General features: G+C 43.6%; 1 protein-coding gene across 2 annotated transcripts in view; it reads left to right on the top strand.

Moving 5' to 3' along the window:
- Positions 1-8,504: 8,504 nt before the first annotated feature.
- LOC109890966 (extracellular sulfatase Sulf-2) overlaps positions 8,505-19,092 on the top strand; it is a 51,037-nt gene continuing 40,449 nt past the window's right edge. The window contains exon 1 of one of the 2 annotated variants that reach the window (XM_020483163.2): positions 8,505-9,133. The gene's annotated coding sequence lies outside the window, so the exon portion shown is untranslated. The remainder of the gene's footprint in view (positions 9,134-19,092) is intronic. The other variant, XM_031824966.1, reaches the window with a different exon arrangement.

The following is a 19,092-nucleotide window of genomic DNA, read 5'->3' as shown; positions in this document are numbered from 1 at the left end:
AAAATCATGTAATACACTCAAATTCTAAACCCAGACAGAAAAAAACTAAAACAGGAGACTCACCCGATGCTCCCCTGCTCCATATCTACCGGTGAGAACACCATCCGTACTCCCGACACCCCCCCCTCTTCCTCCATCTCACCAACCCAGGAATAGTGTTTGGCTCCGGGGTGCCCTGCACCCTGCGTCTACCCCCTCACTCCTCCCCCTCCCCAGTGCTGCAGCTGGTTTGGAAAAAAAAAAAAAAAAAAAAATCGGGGAGGCTGAGTCCCCAAACAAAAAACTCCCCACCTCCTCCTGTACCCAGTCCTGAGTCTTGTTAGGTGTGTCCCCACCCAACAGAAGTTGAGGGCCTGGGGAAACCAGCAGCAACCCAGAGGTTTCTCCCACCCCCATCACTCTCTTGGCCATCCCCTCCCTCTCACTGTCGGCCAATCGCACCCTCCTCTTCATTCTCTTCTTTGGTGATGGCGGCAGTGGAGAGATACCACCCTCCCCCCGCCAGCTCCTCCACCATACCCCTCATCTCTTCCACCAGGGCACTTTCCCCCCAGTCCACTTGCTCTTCCACCGTCTCCTTCTCCAACACTCCTCCCTTGCTTTCTTCTCTCTCATGCTCCTCCACTCAGTTGCCTTCTTCCGCCGCTTTTCCTGGTTCTCCTACTCCCGTGCCTTCTGTTTCCTTCTCTCTTCCATCTGCCGCTTCTTGCTCCTCCTCCCTCCTTGCGGCCTTCCCCTCTGGACCTGTACTCTGGTCATGAGGCGTGCTTCCTTCCCCTCCTCTTCTTCCCCCATCCCCCGCTCCTGCTCCCCCCCCAGCCGCAGACGCATATGACCTCTGACGAGCCGGGCACCCCCGCCACAGGTGTGCTGACGAGCCACACCCGTGGCACGCCTTAGGCTTGTCACAATCCCTCGCCTCGTGTTCCTCAGATCCACAAAATCTGCATCTTCCTGTGCTGCACGAAGCGAATATGTGGCCGTAGGCCATACAGCACCTGCAAAATGGGGGCTGACGTGCATAAAACAACGTCCCCCTGTCAGCCCCTAGGGAGAACATAGCTGGAGGATGGAGGTAGCCACCGTGTCCCTTTGGGTCCTCCCTGAGGAGGGCCTGGAAGCCTCTCCTCCCATTCCAAAACCCAAGGGAGTCTTTGAGGTGCCTTGCTGAGGAGACGTTATCCATGTATCTCCCCAGAAAGGCCCTCACCTCTTCGTCCTTAACGTATGGGTTGTAAATGTTGACAGTTACAACCCTAAAGTTGTTCTTCGCCAGGCTTGTTATTTCATAGTGGCTCATCGGCCTCTCACCTCCCACTGCTCTTGCCCTTCTCAGGATATCATCGTGTTTCTCCTCTGTATATAGTGCCACGGCGTATGCTCCCTCCAACGAGTTGCCTTGGAAACAAACACGTCCTTCACCGTCAGCTTCAGAATCCCCATCAATATTATCCTTCCAAAAGTTTCCCGTCCTAAAGGCTCCAACTCCTTTTCCTTCCAAGCAAACCGAATCGTGTTGGCCAGCCCAATCCCAAAGTGACTGAGCCTATTTTGGTGCAAACTAACACAGAGACAGGAACAATCACCCACAAAACACTCAAAGAATATGGCTGCCTAAATATGGTTCCCAATCAGAGACAACGATAATCACCTGCCTCTAATTGAGAACCAATTCAGACAGCCATAGACTATGCTAGAAAACCCCACTAAGCCACAATCCCAAAACCCATGTCACACCCTGGCCTGACCAAATAAATAAAGAAAACACAAAATACTAAGACCAGGGCGTGACAGTTGTTGTATGTGTGTGTGTGTGTATATGTGACTCACCACCTGGATTTGGTCTTATGTAGCAAAATTTGTAATGGTGTTTTTTACATTGGATAAAAGTAATTCTGCTTTGAAAGTTGATAATGTTGTAAACAAACTTTTGAGAAAATGGCTTTTGAATGTTTTGGCATCTAGGGAAGAGCTCTTCTTTGTCTACACTCATTCAGCATTGTTCACACCCTCTTAAGCTTTAGCCCCACCCATCTCGTTTCGCTCTCAGAGCAGTCAGAGCGCAAACTTGACGCTCTGGCCGATGATTTGCTTACCTCTGGATAACACGAAAACAGCCTAAATAACTCTGCTGGCAACAATTTCATTAAGCTTTTTTGCCGACGTTTACTGACACCGGCCATGTTCAATGGGTAATGTATACTTTAGCTTAAGATATGTAGCTAGCTAGGTAAACAATGAACCCAGCTAGGAAAACAACGTGTAAGATCACACACAACAGTTAATGTTAGCTAATGAACCAGCCAGCTAGCGTTAGCTAGTTAAACAACAATGAACATAGTGCCAAATCATGTCATTACTACCCTGCATGAATCTGCTGGGAGCTAACCAACCAGGTTCAATGTTACCTAGCTAACATTAGGCTCTAACTAGCAAAGCAAACGGCTCTGGGATATTAATAATAATGTCATACATGTAACGTTAGCTAGCTAGCTAACAGTACACTTTAGCTAGCTAGCTAACAGTACACTTTAGCTTGAAATTTAACCACCTGTCGAAACGTGTAATATCTGAAAATTTAGCTAGCTAGACTATCTTACCCGTCCGTATACATCATCATGCATGATGGAAGCGTTTCCCTGTCACGGATGCCATGCCACGATTGTCCTTAGTTTGAAGATGTAATCCAGAGATGGCTAAAGAGAGGGAGAAACACCTATCATACTCTAATTCCACTGATTTCAAAACTTGATCCTCCAGAAAGTGGAGAGCAACACTTATGCAGCTCCACTACACGATACATTTTTAAAAAGCCGCGTTCGACAGGATTACTAACACAGACTGACCAGCTTGACTTATTATACACATTTTGTTGTGTTACAGCCTGAATTCAAAATGTATTTTAAATATTTATTTCTCTCACTCATCTACACACACTACCCCATAAGAATCATAAAACACGCGACGAGATGTTAAAAACTGTCCTTTGTGCCAATAGATGGAATGCACTCGCATGAGATTTGCCGTGATGTTGACAGAGTGGCATGGGAGGTTTATTTCTTAGACTGGGTTAAGATGTAAATTTTGGGACACATCCTCAGTAGTGTGCCTTCGAATCAGTGGGTGTTTCGGCCTTTAATCACTAAACACCCTCATCAAAGGTGGCCAGCTAAAGGGTGATCAAGCCTTAGCTTGTGTCCCATGCCCAATTAAGATGTCCCACGGGACTATGCAAGGCAGGGGCGTCCTCTTCCCTGAGCCAGCCCTACAGCTGACCGCATACCTCATATGCCCTCCTCAAGTTGGAGGGATCTGAATTGGGTTCTCAGGTGGGGGTGGGGGGTCATGAAGTTATAGCCCAGCAAGGGTCCTTCCGTTTCATCCAGATCCACTGGCTGCCTCTTTCAGCTGCTTGAGAAACTGCTCTGATGGTCTTCCGCAGAGCCTGTCCATGGATTCCAAGTTCTTTCAGCAACCTGATGGTGGAAGAAGCCACGAATCCTCTGCATCCCACTTCAACTGGCCAGACTTTTGCATTCCAGCCACGCTGAGTTGCGTCTGCTGCCAACTCTGTGTAACGCAGTTTCTTACGCTCGTAGGCCTATTCAACAGAGTTTTCCCACGGGACTGTGAGCTCTATGATGTACACAGCCTTTCGTAAAGGGGACTAGAGTACCATGTCTGGCCTAAGGTTGGTAGAAGCAATCTCAGGTGGAAAAATTAGTTGCTGGCCAATATCGACAAGCATCTTCCAGTCCCGGGCCATGGCTAGGTGTCCAGTTTCTGGCTTCGTAGGAGGATGCTTGGGCCTTTTCTGTCCCTCCCAGATGAATGTTGTTGTTTTGACGGGATTTCTTGTTTTTGGAGGTAATGAATTGGTTGCACTCCTCTTGGTCTCAAGTGCTGCAGCCAGGCTCTTGAGGACCTGATTGTGCCTCCAGGTGTAGCGGCCTTGTGAGAGGCTGGTCTTGCAACCTGTCATTATATGCCTGAGAGTCGCTGGAGCTGGGCAGAGGGGGCAGGTCGAGTCCTCGCCATACCATTGATGTAGATTTTTTTGGTGATGGAAGCACATCATAAACAGCTCTTATGATGAAGCTGATGTTGCTTGCCTCCATTTGCCAAAGCTCACTCCAGTTGATCTTTCTCCTCTCCAGGCCTTCCCACCACGTCCATTGCCCTTGTTTAGCAAGAGCGACAGCCTTTGCACTTCTTGCAGTCTCCTCCTGTCTGCGCACCTCCTCGACCACCAGCTTCCTGCGTTCAGATGTTGTTGCCTTATGGAACGTTGGTTTGCTTGCTGCCAGGCCAAAGCCTCCGCTTCCATGCTGGATATTCCCCACAATGTCTTGGTGTCTCAGGGCTGATGTTGCTTGCTGCACAGCCTTGGATGATGTCCATTTCTGTCCAGTTTGTAGGGGAGGTGCAGCCTTGCTAATGGTCTGGTCTTTGGAGTCCTTCAATGTCATCTGAAGTCTTACTTTAGAGCACTTGTACTCCTCCGTTAGACTTGTAAGAGGTAGTTCAAGGACCCCTTTGCCATAGAGGCCGATGTTACTCAGGCATCGTGGGACACCCAGCCATTTCTTCACGTATGAGGTAATGGTTCGCTCCATCTTCTCCACTGTTGTTATTGGGACCTCATAGATGGTGAGTGGCCACATTACCCGGGGGAGAAGTCCAAACTGTAGGCACCAAAGCTTGAGCCTCCCAGGCAGTAGGGTCTTGTTGATGTTCTCAAGACCTGCCTTACTTGCTGAACTTGATCTTTATCCCAGAGGCTTTCGTTGTACCATCTACCCAGGCTCTTGATGGGTTGCTCAGACACCGTTGGTATCGGGTCATCTCCAATGCAGAACCTCACATCTTTAAGCTGTCCCTTGACTATGGAGATGCTTCGAGATTTGCTTGGCTTGATTTTCATCCGGGCCCACTTGATGTTATCCTGCAGTTTTGCAAGTAGCCGCCTGGTGCATGCTGCAGTGGTGGTCAGTGTAGTCATGTCATCCATGTATGCTCGGATAGGTGGGAGACGGAGCCCTTCCTTAGTTCTCTCACCGCCGACCACCCATCTCGATGCCCTGATGATGTCTTCCATGGCCATAGTGAAGGCCAGAGGAGAAATTGTACAGCCTGCCATTATGCCTACTTCCAAGCGCTGCCATGTTGTTGTGAAGTCAGGTGTTGTGAAACACAATTGCAGGTCTTGGAAATAGGCCTTTACCAGTGTAGTGATGAGTTCTGGTACGTGGAAAATGTTGAAGGATTCCCAGAGGAGTTCATGGGGAACTGAGCCAAAGGCATTGGCCAGGTCGAGGAAGATGACATAGAGGTCTCTCTTGTCCTTCTTAGCTGTTTGGATCTGGTGCCAAATCATACTAGTATGTTCCAGGCAACCAGAGAAACCAGGAATGCCTGCTTTCTGTACAGATGTATCAATGTACTTGTTCCTTTCCAGATAAGTGGACAGCCTCTGTGCTATTATACTGAAAAAGATATTCCCTTCGACGTTGAGAAGGGAGATTGATCGGAATTGACTGTCGCATCTGTCGCATCCTTCTCTTTCGGGATTAGCACACCACCAGCCCTTCGCCATGCCTTTGGTATTATTTCCTTCTGCCACACTATCCTCATGAGCCTCCAAAGAAAGCGTAGAATATCCGGGGCGTTCTTGTAGAGCTTGTATGGTACTCCATTAGGCCCAGGAGCCGAGGCCGCTCTTGCTCTTCGGACAATGTTCTCTACTTCCCTCCATAGTGGAGGGTCAGTGTCCAGATTGAATTCTGGTGGTTGAATAGGTGGGATGTCATGTGGGATGATTATCTGCTCATGCCTTTTCATGTCCTGGTGGACCTTTTCCAGATGTTCTTCCAGTTCAGGCTTTGGAGTTTTTAGGATTCCACACTTTGCCTTTGCGAAGAGATCTTTGACAAACTTAAAGGGGTTTTTATAGAACCATGTTGACAAAGTGATTTTTAAAAAAATGATAAAGTGAAAAAATATTTTTTTGAATTTTGGCAACTGTAATTGAAAATGAAATACAGAAATATCTCATTTACATAAGTATTCACAGCCCTTAGTCAATACTTTGTAGAAGCACCTTTTGGCTTTGATTACAGCTATGGGTCTTTCTGGGTTAGTCTCTAAGGGTTTCCCACACCTGGATTGTACAACATTTGCCCATTATTCTTTTCAAAATTCTTCAAGCTCTGTCAAATTGGTTATTGATCATTGCTAGACAACCAGTTTCAGGTCTTCTTGACTTTTTAAAGTAGATTTAAGTCAAAACTGTAACTTGGCCACTCAGGAACATACAGTCTTCTTGGTAAGCAACTGCAGTGTAGATTTGGCTTTATGTTTAAGGTTATTGTCCTGAAAGGTGAGTTCATCTCCTAGTGTCTGGTGGAAAGCAGACTGAACCAGGTTTTCCTCTAGGATTGTGCCTTTGCTTAGCTCCATTCTGTTTCCTTTTTATCCTGAAAAACATCCCAGTCCTTAACGATTACAAGCATACCCATAACATGATGCAGCCACCAATATGAACAGTGGTACTCAGAAATGCGTTGTAATGGATTTGCCCCAAACATAACACTTTGTATTCAGGACAATAACTGAATTGCTTTGCCATATTGTTTTTGCATTATTACTTTAGTGCCTTATTACAAACAGGATTTCTGTTTTGGAATATTTTTATTCTGTACTGGTTCCTTCTTTTCACTTTGTCAATTAGGTTAGTCTTATGAAGTAACTGCAATGTTCCCCAATCTAAGCAATTAAACTATGTAACTGTTTTAAAGTCACCATTGGCCTCCCTGAGCGGTTTCGTACCTCTCCGGCAAATTAGTTAGGAAGGTTGCCTGTGTCTTTGTAGTGACTGGGTGTATTGATACACCATCCAATGTGTAATTAATAACTTCACTGTGCTCAAAGGGATATTCAATGTCTGCTTTTTTTACCCATCTACCAATACAGTGCATTCGGAAAGTATTCATATCCCTTCCCTTTTTCCACATTTTGGTACGTTACAACCTTATTCTAAAATGGATTTAAAAGATACATTCCGTCATCAATCAACACAATACCGCATAATGACAAAGCTAAAACAGGTTTCTTGAAATTTGTGCAAATGTATTCAAAATAAAAAACAGAAATACCTAGAAATACCTATTATTAGAATACCTAGTATTCAGACCCTTTGCTATGAGACTCAAAACAGAGCTCAGGTGCATCCTGTTTCCATTGATCATCCTTGAGATGTTTCTACAACTTGATTGGAGTCCACCTGTGGTAAATTCAATTGATTGGACTTGATTTGAAAAGGCAGACACCTGTCTATATAAGGTCCCACAGTTGACAATTTCAGCAGAATTGAAGGTCCCCAAGAACACAGTGGCCTCCATCATTCCGAAATGGCAGAAGTTTGGAGCCACCAAGACTCTTCCTAGAGCTGGCTGCCCGGCCAAACTGAGCAGTCGGGGGAGAAGAGCCTTGGTCAGGGAGGTGACCAAGAACCTGATGGTCACTCTGACAGAGCTAACCAGAGTTCCTATGTGGAGATGGCAGAACCTTCCCAAAGGACAACCATCTCTGCAGCACTCCACCAATCAGGCCTTTATGGTAGAGTGGCCAGACGGAAGCCAATCCTCAATTAAAGGCACATTACAGCCCGCTTGGAGTTGGAAAAAGAGGTGTGAATACCTTCTGAAGGCACTGTACAGTACATTATAATGGAGAGATTTAGGGATGTGTATGAAAAATTGTGCTCTGTTTCATTCTGACAGGTTTTGTTTGTGTAAGTGCATGCGTGTATGGTTTGTGTGCTTATGGTGTGTGTGTGTGTGTGTGTGTGTGTGTGTGTGTGTGTGTGTGTGTGTGTGTGTGTGTGTGTGTGTGTGTGTGTGTGTGTGTGTGTGTGTGTGTTGAGGTTGGGCATGTATCAGGGCTGTGCACAGACCTTTTCGGGGGTAGGTGCTCAAAAAAATAAAGGGCAACTGTTACAGATTTTTCTTAATGACTAATTAAATTACACATCTTTAACGCAAATTTAACAACGACTTGCGGGCGGTGGGTTCAGAACAACAATGACAAAAACTGCATACAAAAAGTGACATTTTATTTTTTTACCCAAAACTAAAGAGCACTTTAGAGACTGGAAGGGTGAAGGGGAATGCGCTCTGCACAGGTAAAGCTCTATATCTGTGCACTTGCCTGATGTGCATCTGTTTGTCCATTAATGCATATTCCTCTCTGCAGCTTGTTGGTGTCTGATCCTCTTAAGGGGCCATGCCAGCCAGCCTTATAGAAGTGCCAGGCTCATAAATATGGTGCCAAACTCTCCCTCTCCTCTCCCGCCCTCCAGCATTAAGATTGATCCCTGGTTCCCTCCCCTTTCTTTCTCTCTCTCCTCTCCCTGGCCCTGCCTTTATGAGCCTGTGAATAGGTGAAGCACACAGGCTCCAACAGATGGCCAGAGCTGCCCTGATTCACTCACATACACACCACAGCCACATGAATGAGAGCGGAGCGAGAGAAAGAGAGAGAAAGAGACAGGGAAAAAAAGGTGAAGCTGAAAACTAGAAAGAGAGGAGAACGATATAGGAAGAAAAGAGTGGGAGAAAAGGAGAAGGGGAGGAGAGAGAGACGGGAGGACAACGAGGAGAAAAAGAGATTGCAAGTCAGAGGGAGTGTAAGAAAACGATAGAGCTAGAGCGGGTCAGAAGTGTGTTGGAGTGAGTGATAAAAAGTGCGAGAGCGCAAGACAATATGTGATAGAGAGGGAGAGGGAGGGAGAGACAGAGATGCGGCGAAAAGGGGAGTGAGGCGAAATTGAATTGTAGATAAAGGGACCTTCTCTCCTCCTCCTTCCCTCCCTCTTTTATCAATCTCCTCTGAAACCACGCCTCCCTCCTTTCACTTGGGTGTGCATCTATAACAGTGGGCGGCTGTGTGTGGGATAGAATCTCAGACTGCCAGCAGAGCGGACAGTAGGGCACAGGACAGGAGTGTGCCAAGACTGGTCAGAGCAGGTGTATGCCTGTGTGTGAGCTGACGGACGGAGCTCTATGTGCGTCCTGTGTGTGTCGCCTCACCCACTCCACCCAGGGACATCGCTTCTGAGGAGCACAGCTGGGAGGTACAGTACTGTAGCTTTGCTCTCCATTGCACTCGCCTCCATTAGATTTACTTTCACCTCCACCACCACCTCCACCAGCATCATCATCTCGTCAGCGTAACAGTGGAGGAGGATGTGAACACTCACATGCATGTGGCACTGAACTCCTTCACAAAGTATCTGACTTTGCGTTGGGATGCTGTGGAATAGACGTATCTGCAGTTTGGATCCATCCATTCATTATAAGTTGGTACATTAAATGAAAAGTCATTATAAATTAACAGTCACATTTTCATTAGGCATGTAGCTTTGTTATACGCATTTATACAGTAAGTCACTGTATCATGGTGGTGGGTGACATTAGAAGCCAATACTGTTCCTAGTAGCAGAGTGGTTCAGTTCTTTTATAATAGGGCACTGGTTGTAAAGATGATTCTGACATGATGAATTGTCATTTCCTCAAGTTGACCATTTCCCCCAGGTTTATCAAGAGTGGAGTTCAGGCGATTGATCCAACTTGTAGAGCTTTGTTCTGCCAACACTGACTCGGCTCCTACTTGTTCTTGGTGTAGTTTATGTTTTTTTGTGTATTAGTTTTGGTAACAGTATTGTTTCGATCCTCTCTCTGGTTTGCATTGACATAATTGATCTTGAATTGATATATTGATGAGTGTTCATGCACAACAATTATCCCAATACAATACAAAGAAGTTACTGGTTTGAATTGCTCCAAATGTGTTTTTACTTTTTATACTTTTGTGAGATTGAAGTGAATAAAACCATACTGTTTCTGTTCCAGTAAAACCGCTCTACTATTCCAGGCAGTAGGCTAGACTAGGTTAGATGTTTACATAATGTTTTGTCAGTGTCTTTATGGGTGAAAAGGATCCGGCGGTAGTGAGTGCTCTCTGAGTGATGAGATAGAGAGTAAAGGGCGCTGGTTGTGACCTGGACCTGAAATATTTATTGCTGAGACTGGATGGCTGCCTGGCTGGCTGGCTGGCTCGCTGGCTGCTGTTTACTGACTGGAGGGATGAGGGGATGGAGGGCCTTTGGTTAGTGGTGGCAGAAATCAGTGGTTAAGACATTCATTATTTACTGTGCACTCTGCAGCTGGAGGCTGGATCTAACCCCCAGATCAACTGGCCTCTTTTCTCTGCTAGAGTGGAGAAGACTGCTCCTGTTTTGTCTACCTGTCAGCTAACCCCTAGGCACTCCTCTAGTTCACCCACACATACGCACAAGCACAGATGCACGCATAAGCTATGTACACACATGCATGCACATACACACACACACACACACACACACACACACACACACACACACACACACACACACACACACACACACACACACACACACACACACACACACACACACACACACACACACACACACACACACACACAGTAGACATCCCAGTACCTTGTATGATCTGTCTCTCTTTCTCCTCACACACACTCAGCAGGAGTCTTGACCTGGAGACCTGTTGGAAGGCTGTCTGCTGTGGCTCAGAGTGAACGCGTAAAAGGCCTTATGGACTCCACAGAGAGGGTTGCTTGTGTAGGCTATGTGTAAAAGGAGAGAGTGTGCTTGGAGAGAGTTTGGTTCCACGCTCTACATACTTGTATTCATCTAGAATGTTCTGTAGGTTCTGCATGTAGAGTCTGTAGAATTGACCGTTGTTGAATTAAGTTCAGGACACATCTGGTGTCTCCCAGCCAGGGGGAAGATATATTGGCAGGCCATGACACACTAACCACAGAGCCAGCCAACAGTGGCACACACACACACCACACACGTACAGTGACAGGAGGCAGATTTCGGTAACAGTCACAAAACTCAAGGTGACATGGCTGGCTGTCTGACTCCTGCCTTTAGTGTGGCTGCTCACTTTACCTCCACTTTTCATTAAGCTGGTTAGGTCGAACATAGGCCTACCTAGAGGATAAAGGTGGTGAGGTGATGAAATGATACTCAAAGACTGAGATGCAAAGAGCATGATTCAAATATGAGAATGATTTGGATGATGGTGGAGGATTGTGACTGTCTACACCCTGATACTACTGGTCATCTAAGAAAATGTGTTGGGTAATGTAATAAGTGAGACCTGTAACTAGTGCTCCTGTTCCCCTCTGAGTTTCCTGTTCAGCAGGGTGAGCTGCTGTGAGCTGGGCCTTGTGATGAGAAGGTATCTGGAGATCACTGTTTAAATCTCAACCTGCAGCTCTTCTCTTTAATGATAGGGGCTGAGATGGCCTCTTTATTGGTTTGTTTTGTTATTTTGTTTTGTTTTGGTTGGTTACAGGTCAATTGTTCTTTGACGAGCACCAATCATTCTCACTTTTGATAATTCTAATGTTATCATTTCTAATAGTAATAGTAATAGTCCACTGGCGAATTGAGAGAGAGAGAGAGTGAGGTGATTGCAGTCCAAGAGCCAACATATTTTTTGCGGCTGTGCTGGCTGCCAGCAGTAATCGTATCATATTGATTGAGAAATTCAAGGAGCTACCGTTGTTAATCGATGCAAAGCATTGAATATTTACATTCATTCACTTCAAAATGAATTTCGTAAACATTTCCCCAGAAGCGTTTAACTGCAGGGCACTCCCACATCATATGAAGGAATGTGTCTACCTGATTTTTGGGACACAGTGTACAGTTGGGAGTATGGGCCAATTTCATCGTAAAACATTTCCTTGGTGTTAAATAGTTGGTGAACAACCTTCAAATGTATAAGTTGATGGTGCAAAGTATGGGATGCCACGGTCATTTTTTTCTCCATATTCTGTTCTAGTTAAATGGTTACCTTTACCCTAGACCATAATTTTGTATGATTAGCTCAGAATATGAGCTTTCCAGAAGTTGTTTAAATATTATAGAGATCAGCCCTTTCGTGATCCCAGATAATTTATTTATAAATCCCATCAATGGATGGTTCAGTAGTTGGGTTTCCCAAGGGAATCTATTGGCCAGTATATCTGATCTAAGTTGTAAATACAGAAAAAAGGATTTGTCTGGTAATGTGTATGTCTTTCAAATCTTGGAATCTTTTCAAACCATTACTGTCCATGATATCGGCAAGGGTAAGGATTCCACATTTAGACCATTGGGGGAATGAAAAAGGCCACCCTCCAGATCACAAGGGATTATTGTGAAATATTGGAGTATGGGCATGCCATTCTGATTCCCAGTTACATTGTTTTTCAATTTTGCACAAAATAGATATTGTGTGAGCTATAATAGGACAAAACGTAGTTTACATGGTTTAAAATGGATATATCAGCAAAGACCACCTCATCCAGGCCAATAGGAGACACCCTATTTATCTCTATTCTCAGACAGGGGGTGGAAGAATCATGTCGAAATCAATTTAGGATGGGATGAAATGCTAGTGCCTGGAAATACAATTTAAAGTTTGGGACGGATAGTCCTCGTACATGCAAGTTTGTTCATTCTATCTTGGATTGCTTACCTTGCCATGTACATTTTGAAACCGCGCTATGAATTTTATCCCAATAGCCAGAAGGGGGAGACAAGGGAACCATTGAACAACAGAAATTCAGATGTGGTTATATATTTATTTTGACAATAGATATCCTGTCGGTTGAAGCAACTGTGATATTAGTCCATCTACTGAGGTCAGATAGAGTTTATTTGATAATTTCAGAAGAAGCTGAATTTGTCTATGATCTTCAAAGCTTCTGGGAGCGATTGAGATAAACTGTCAAGATAAAGTAAGATATCGTCGGTGTATAATGAAATTACGTGATCTGTGGAATTGAGAAATATTGGTGTAATTTCTTTCGATTGTCGAATTGCCTTGGTCAGGGGCTCCATAGACCATAAAAATAGGAGAGGTGAAATGGGATCACCTTGCCTGCTACTTCTAGTTATTCTGAACGGAACAGAGCAGGTACTGACAGGTACTATGGCTGAGGAATTGCCATAAAGTGTTTTTATTAAGCCAAGTCCCATATGTTCCAAAACTGACCAAAGATATGATCATTCTAGTCTATCAAAAGATTGTTCTGCATCGAGAGATAGAACTGTCTAAGGTGCTTTGGTTTCTGATGAAGCATGTAAGATATGTAATAGACGACGGAGGTTATCTGAGGGTATTCCTTTTTTAAGGAGCCCTCTTTGGTCCAGATTTACCAATTTGGGTAAGTAAGTTTTGTGACGGGATGACAGAATTTTTGAAATTAGATAAATATCTGTGTTTATCAAAGACAGAGGGTGAAAAGCTAAATTAGTTCTGGATTTAAATCACTTCCATATTAAGGTTTGTGAATGGCTGTGTTAATCATTTCAAGTAACAGTGGACATAATTGGTTACAAAATGTTAAATACTGTAGACCTCAGGAGGATGGCCTCTTTGATTAAGGTTTTGAAGTGCTACTTTTCTGATGAACAGATGTCCAAAAAGAATTCCGACTGTTATGGAGACAAAGAGTACTAGATGGGTGTACCTGAAATTCTGTCCGGTGAGTGTGTGTGTGTTTGCAATCTTCTGTGTATGCTGTGTGTCTTGAGGCTTGTGCAATGTAATTTCAATCTGCTATCTATGTGAACGGTGCTGCAGTGTAGGTATCCTGCATTGAAATATAATTACACCCATCCAGTCAGCCCCAGAGTGGAGACTTCAGAGTCCTGTATCTTTCACTGGACATATCAATCACTAGTGTTGTCAGTGAGATTCATACCTTTGATTTCAACGAGATCGCTGCTTTTTTGACGTCCTCTGATATGTTTTGGCTTGGCGTCATGGTTTTGAATTATTTATGAAATTCACTTTGATAGTTTCACTCATATTTTCAAGTGCAGCCATCTTGAGATCGGAAACTCTACTGAGTATGAGATGCTTTTGTTGAGGCCACGAGGCACAAGCATCCTTATCATCATCCCAATTATCATCACGGTCATCATCATCCTCTGCATCACTGCCACCCCCATTTTCAACATTATGTTCCTCTCCAGCTACCCATCTTCATCATTACTATTTCATACCTCTTACCTCTCTCTCTGCATGTTGACTATGGTCCCCATTAAGACAGTAGCACCAACAAACCAGGGTTGTGGTCAATTCCACAAATTATATTTATTTCAATTCTCTCTCCCTGTCAATCAAATTCAGGGATAACTCAATTCCTCTGAATTCCATTGTAATACGAATTCCAATAATAAAATTCCCTTAGGCTTTCAGGCTGATCATGCAACTGTTCAGACAGCCTCAGTAACTATGCTGGAATACAAGTTTAAATTATTGAAAAAATATCACACAAAAAATACCATCAAGGTTTGATACTATGTGCATTAATTCCATGAACTGTGAAATGTACAAATATTGAATTCCAATTCAATTCCAAAGATGAAATGTTTTTACAAATCCAATTCCATAACTTTTTTTAAAATTAAAATGTAATTCAATATAAATTCTCCACTTCATGTGTAAATTCAAGAATTGAATTGGAATTTCTAATTAAGTTGGAATTGACCCCAAACCTGAAACAAACACACCCTCCCTTCCCTCCTCCCTCTTGGACAACAGGGAGGGACAACAATCGATGTCAGCTCTCAGATAACAGTGGTGCTAAGTGGCCCATCGATGCTATGATTAAATGAGTACAGGATGCAGTGGTGCAATTGGAACCAATATTAAAGGCGCCATGGTAAGCAACAGGGAGAAGAGAAGAAAGGTGATCAGATTAGGACTGAGTGATGTTACTGACAGAGGCAATGAGTTCCCCGTGTTTTCTCATCTTTGAGCATTTAAATAGTCGTTTGGGGTGCTGCTCGGTCCAAATGATTGCATTGCTGAAACCTATATTTAAACTTTTGCTGCTTGAAGATACTGTAACATACCAAGTGAAGGTTTGTCTATTTTCATTACAACTCCATGTGATGATGACTGCAGATAAAGAGGTAAATGATGAATGGGTTCTCGTAATGATTCAGTGGTTCATCATTTAGACCGCTGTAGGCCTATGCGCATCTGCAAATCTATTTGGAAGCATTCCTGAGGGGCCCACAGCAAATACTCAGCAACTGATACGAGTAGCAAGATTACAACTGCTTCTGACACTATTTTCTCCAATTGCTGTGTGCTTCGTCTCATCATTGATTTTAGCCTGGTCTCACAGACTAGGCATAACATAGTACATTTAAATCCAGGACACTCAAATTAGTATGATATTTTACATTTGGTATGGTTACATAAGACATATGGTTACTTAAGGCTAAAATTGTATTAGGTTGGTTGGTTGGGGTGGATGAGTAGGCGAATAATGCAAATGTCTAGCAACCCAAAAGTTGCGAGTTTGAATCTCATCACGGACAACTTTAGCATTTGAGCTAATTAGCGACTTTTTAACGTCTAAATACTTTTCAGCTACATTGCAACTACTAGCATGTTAGCCAACCCTTCCCCGAACCTTACCCCTTTAATCTAACTCCTAAACTTAACCCTAACCTTAACCCTAATCTTAACCCTAACCCGAACCCTTCCCCTACCCTTAACCCTTTAACCTAACTCCTAAACTTAACCCTAACCTTAACCTTAACCCTAATCTCTAACCCTAACCCTTAACATTAGCCACCTAACCACTTAAAATATCATACATTTTGCAAATTCGTAACATATTGTACATTTTGCTAATTCGTTACATATGATACGAATTGTAATATTATACAAAATGGGTGATGGACAACCACAAATGAATAGATATCAAATTAAACGTAACATATCATACTAAATTGCGTGTCTCAGATTTCCATAAAGAATAATATGAAATGCTCTGTGGCCAGGTTGTTCATTTCCATTTCTCCCAATACACCCCCCCACCCCCCGTCTTTTCTTTCTCTTTCTCCCAGTGTTGAGAGGTCCCTGCCCAAGACTGTCATCTTCTTCCCTGTTCCCTCCTTTCCACTCCCTGCCTGGTCCAGCCATTGTGGTGCCTAATAAGGTTTATGGAATTACAGATCTCTGAAATTAGATTTTTCACTCCACTAAAGCATGGGGATTAGCGGTTTGGTACTTGGTGCATTAGGGCCTCTGACCTGTAACTGAACTGCTTTGGTTAAGGGGCCCCAAGGTGGACAGATCAAAGGACGGACAAATGTGGGCTCTCTCATTCCGTCCCACTGTCTGTATAATCTTCTCTTTCTGATTTAAGCCTCACAATTCGTTGGTCTACTTGGTTAACACGTAGGCTAGTTAGATACACTCTGATATTCTGCCTCATACATTTCAATGACATAGATTAGTTTGAAAACTGAGCTTCAGGTGTTTTGTTTAATATTCCAAATAATTAGGTCAAGAGATTAGGAATTCCCCCCTCTGGTTGTGTTTCATGAAGTGTGAGATCCACTAGTTAACCTTGTGATCATCAAGCCCCCTAAAGCCACGTTATGCATCATCACAGACACAATAGTTGTTGAACTATAACTTAGCAATATCTGAGAATGGATGGAGCGATAGAGGCAGAGGGTGGAATAGTGAGGGAAGGATTGGCATGGAGACAGTACTAATTGAGTTGTCCAGTCGCAGCTCTGCTCATTGAACTCTTAATTGGGGGAGAGAAAGGGTTGTGGAATCAATAGGGGGAGAGGAACAACATTCTCCTCCACTGAAATCAATCAGGGGTGTGGTTGAGAATGATAACATACCCAATCACAGAAACACGGCCTGATGCTTCCTCTAAGTCAGACCTGATGACAATAAAACTGCTGAAAGGCCGCTGTGTCAGGCAGTTATTCTCCGAATTCCCCCCACCTCTGATTACATGTAGGGGATTGTGCACTGAAACGTTTTTTATTCCTATGTAGTTTTAGTCCTGAAAATAGGAGAATGTTTCTAACAATGACATCTCATGTTGCAGTGCAGTGAGGGACAATAATTGATGGAGAATAATATTTTTACTTGTACCAAAAATAGACTTTTCTTCTCGTTCCCCTTCCTCTGTGTAGTAACCATTTTTTTGCCCTGTCACTTTGTGATGTATCATCCTTTTATCCGAATCAAGGACGAGGCCAGGTGTCGCATTTTCTCTCTGCTGCGGTTGTCCCATCGCCTTGTCACCCTCCGTCCACTAAAACCTTTGCCTCTCTCTCCTGTTATTTGTTTTAAAACCGTCAATCTTTTTATTTGAGTGAGACAAGAGGAAATGAATCGTTTTTAAGCTACTTTTGAACGTGTGTTTCACTGGCTGTCTGTGGGTGTCTTTATAGGCCAAATAAAACATTTTGGGTATATGGGTTTGTCTCCTCAACCTGACATGAGTAATATGTTTGTGTTGTGAACACCCTGTCCCTTTCCCCTGTATCTATCAGGAATGTGTTAACCTGCCTCATATCGCTGCCTTTGAGAACACAGCATAGGGTGGCATATAGAATCTTGAGATGGACAGACAAACAGACAGACAGGTGCCCTGCCTCTCCTCCCTTTGATGCCCATGAGTGGCTGGCATGCCCTGGCATCCATAGGTGCTTAGGTGTTATTCTTAGAATATCAAACACCCCCTGACACACATGCAGGCACGCGCACACACACTCCCAAAATGCTACCCTTGCTTAGTGTCTGTGGTGTAAAGAATGATTTAACAGAGAACAAAGAATGAAATGTTTGTTGAGTCATATCATTACTGAGAGCTGTAGGTCAGAGTCCGGTATGATGGGAATAGAATGTTTGGCGCAGTGTTCAGTCTTGTCTTTTATGGAGATAAGAGCTTGGTTTGGCAACATGGCTGAGTGGTTTACACACTGGGCGTTGACACCCAGCCAATCACAACAAAGAGCAGATAGCTTCAACACTGTCAACACGTCTTGCCTTCACAGCCAGGCACAGAACAAAGCCTTCAGCAGGCAATAGAAAGGAAACAAATATAGATAGTTTAAGACATACAGGACATTTTAGAGATCGAGACAGTTTTAGAAGTAGAGACAGTTTTAAAAGAGCTTGCTGATTGAAAGAGTGTGGTGAGTTCAGAGATAGTTCTGTTTCTCAGACATTTTGACAGGTGCATGACGTTAGAGCTGGTCTATTGAAAATATTTTTGGGTTATTTGATGACATTGATAGTGAAATAGGATCTAGACATAAAGCAGACGTTTGATCCACCTCTCTGTCATCTGGGAGGGAGGAGCGGTGGTTGTGAGTGTCATCTGCTGGGAAGGAATCATAATGGTGGAAGGCATCTGTTAATGAGGAACAACAATAGAGTATGGCATCTGTTGGAGATAAGCCGTAATGGAGTAACGCATGAACACCAACAAGAGCTAGAATGAAGTATGGACAGAGGCTGTTTTATGTGGTCTACACGCATCCCAGATCAGGAATAGGCTGCATGAAAAGAGTATGATGCATTCACCCACTTTGACATCCGAACAGGGAGACAAAGACAGTTGTTTTAACTACCCACATGAGAAAATACTACAGTTTACTATAGAATTCTGTTGTAAACTGTAGTATACTGTAGAGTAGTATAGTTCACACTGTAGTATCCTCGATCATGTGTAGTACTTACTATTGAATGTTGTAGAATATTATAGTAAATACTACAGTGCCATCTGCAAAAAACACTGTAGCAAATAATACAGTAATGTCGGCAAAAACACTACAGCTGCAAAAACTCTACACTTTTTTAAACTATAGTCAATACTACAGTACTTAATTTGCATACACCCTGCCTAATCCCCTCCCCCAAATCACAATTTCTGCCATCCATCATTGAGAAACCTACATGCCAATTATAGACCATATATTGTGTTCACAACATATTATAGAAAATAGCATTTCCTCAAGGAAAAAGCCTCAATTTTTTTGTCAAAGATAATAAAACAAAAACACGACAGTGAATACTACAGTATACTACAATCCACAAAAAAACTAAAGTAAATAGTACAGTATACTACAATCCGCCAAACATTACTACAGTAAAAAAAACGGTGTTATTTTGGACGCAGTATTTGCAGCAT

This window comes from Oncorhynchus kisutch, linkage group LG5 (genome assembly GCF_002021735.2).
Source record: "Oncorhynchus kisutch isolate 150728-3 linkage group LG5, Okis_V2, whole genome shotgun sequence".
In the NCBI taxonomy this organism is placed as follows: domain Eukaryota; kingdom Metazoa; phylum Chordata; class Actinopteri; order Salmoniformes; family Salmonidae; genus Oncorhynchus; species Oncorhynchus kisutch.
Note: the sequence above shows the minus strand (reverse complement) of the source record. Positions and strands in the feature narration are given on the sequence as shown.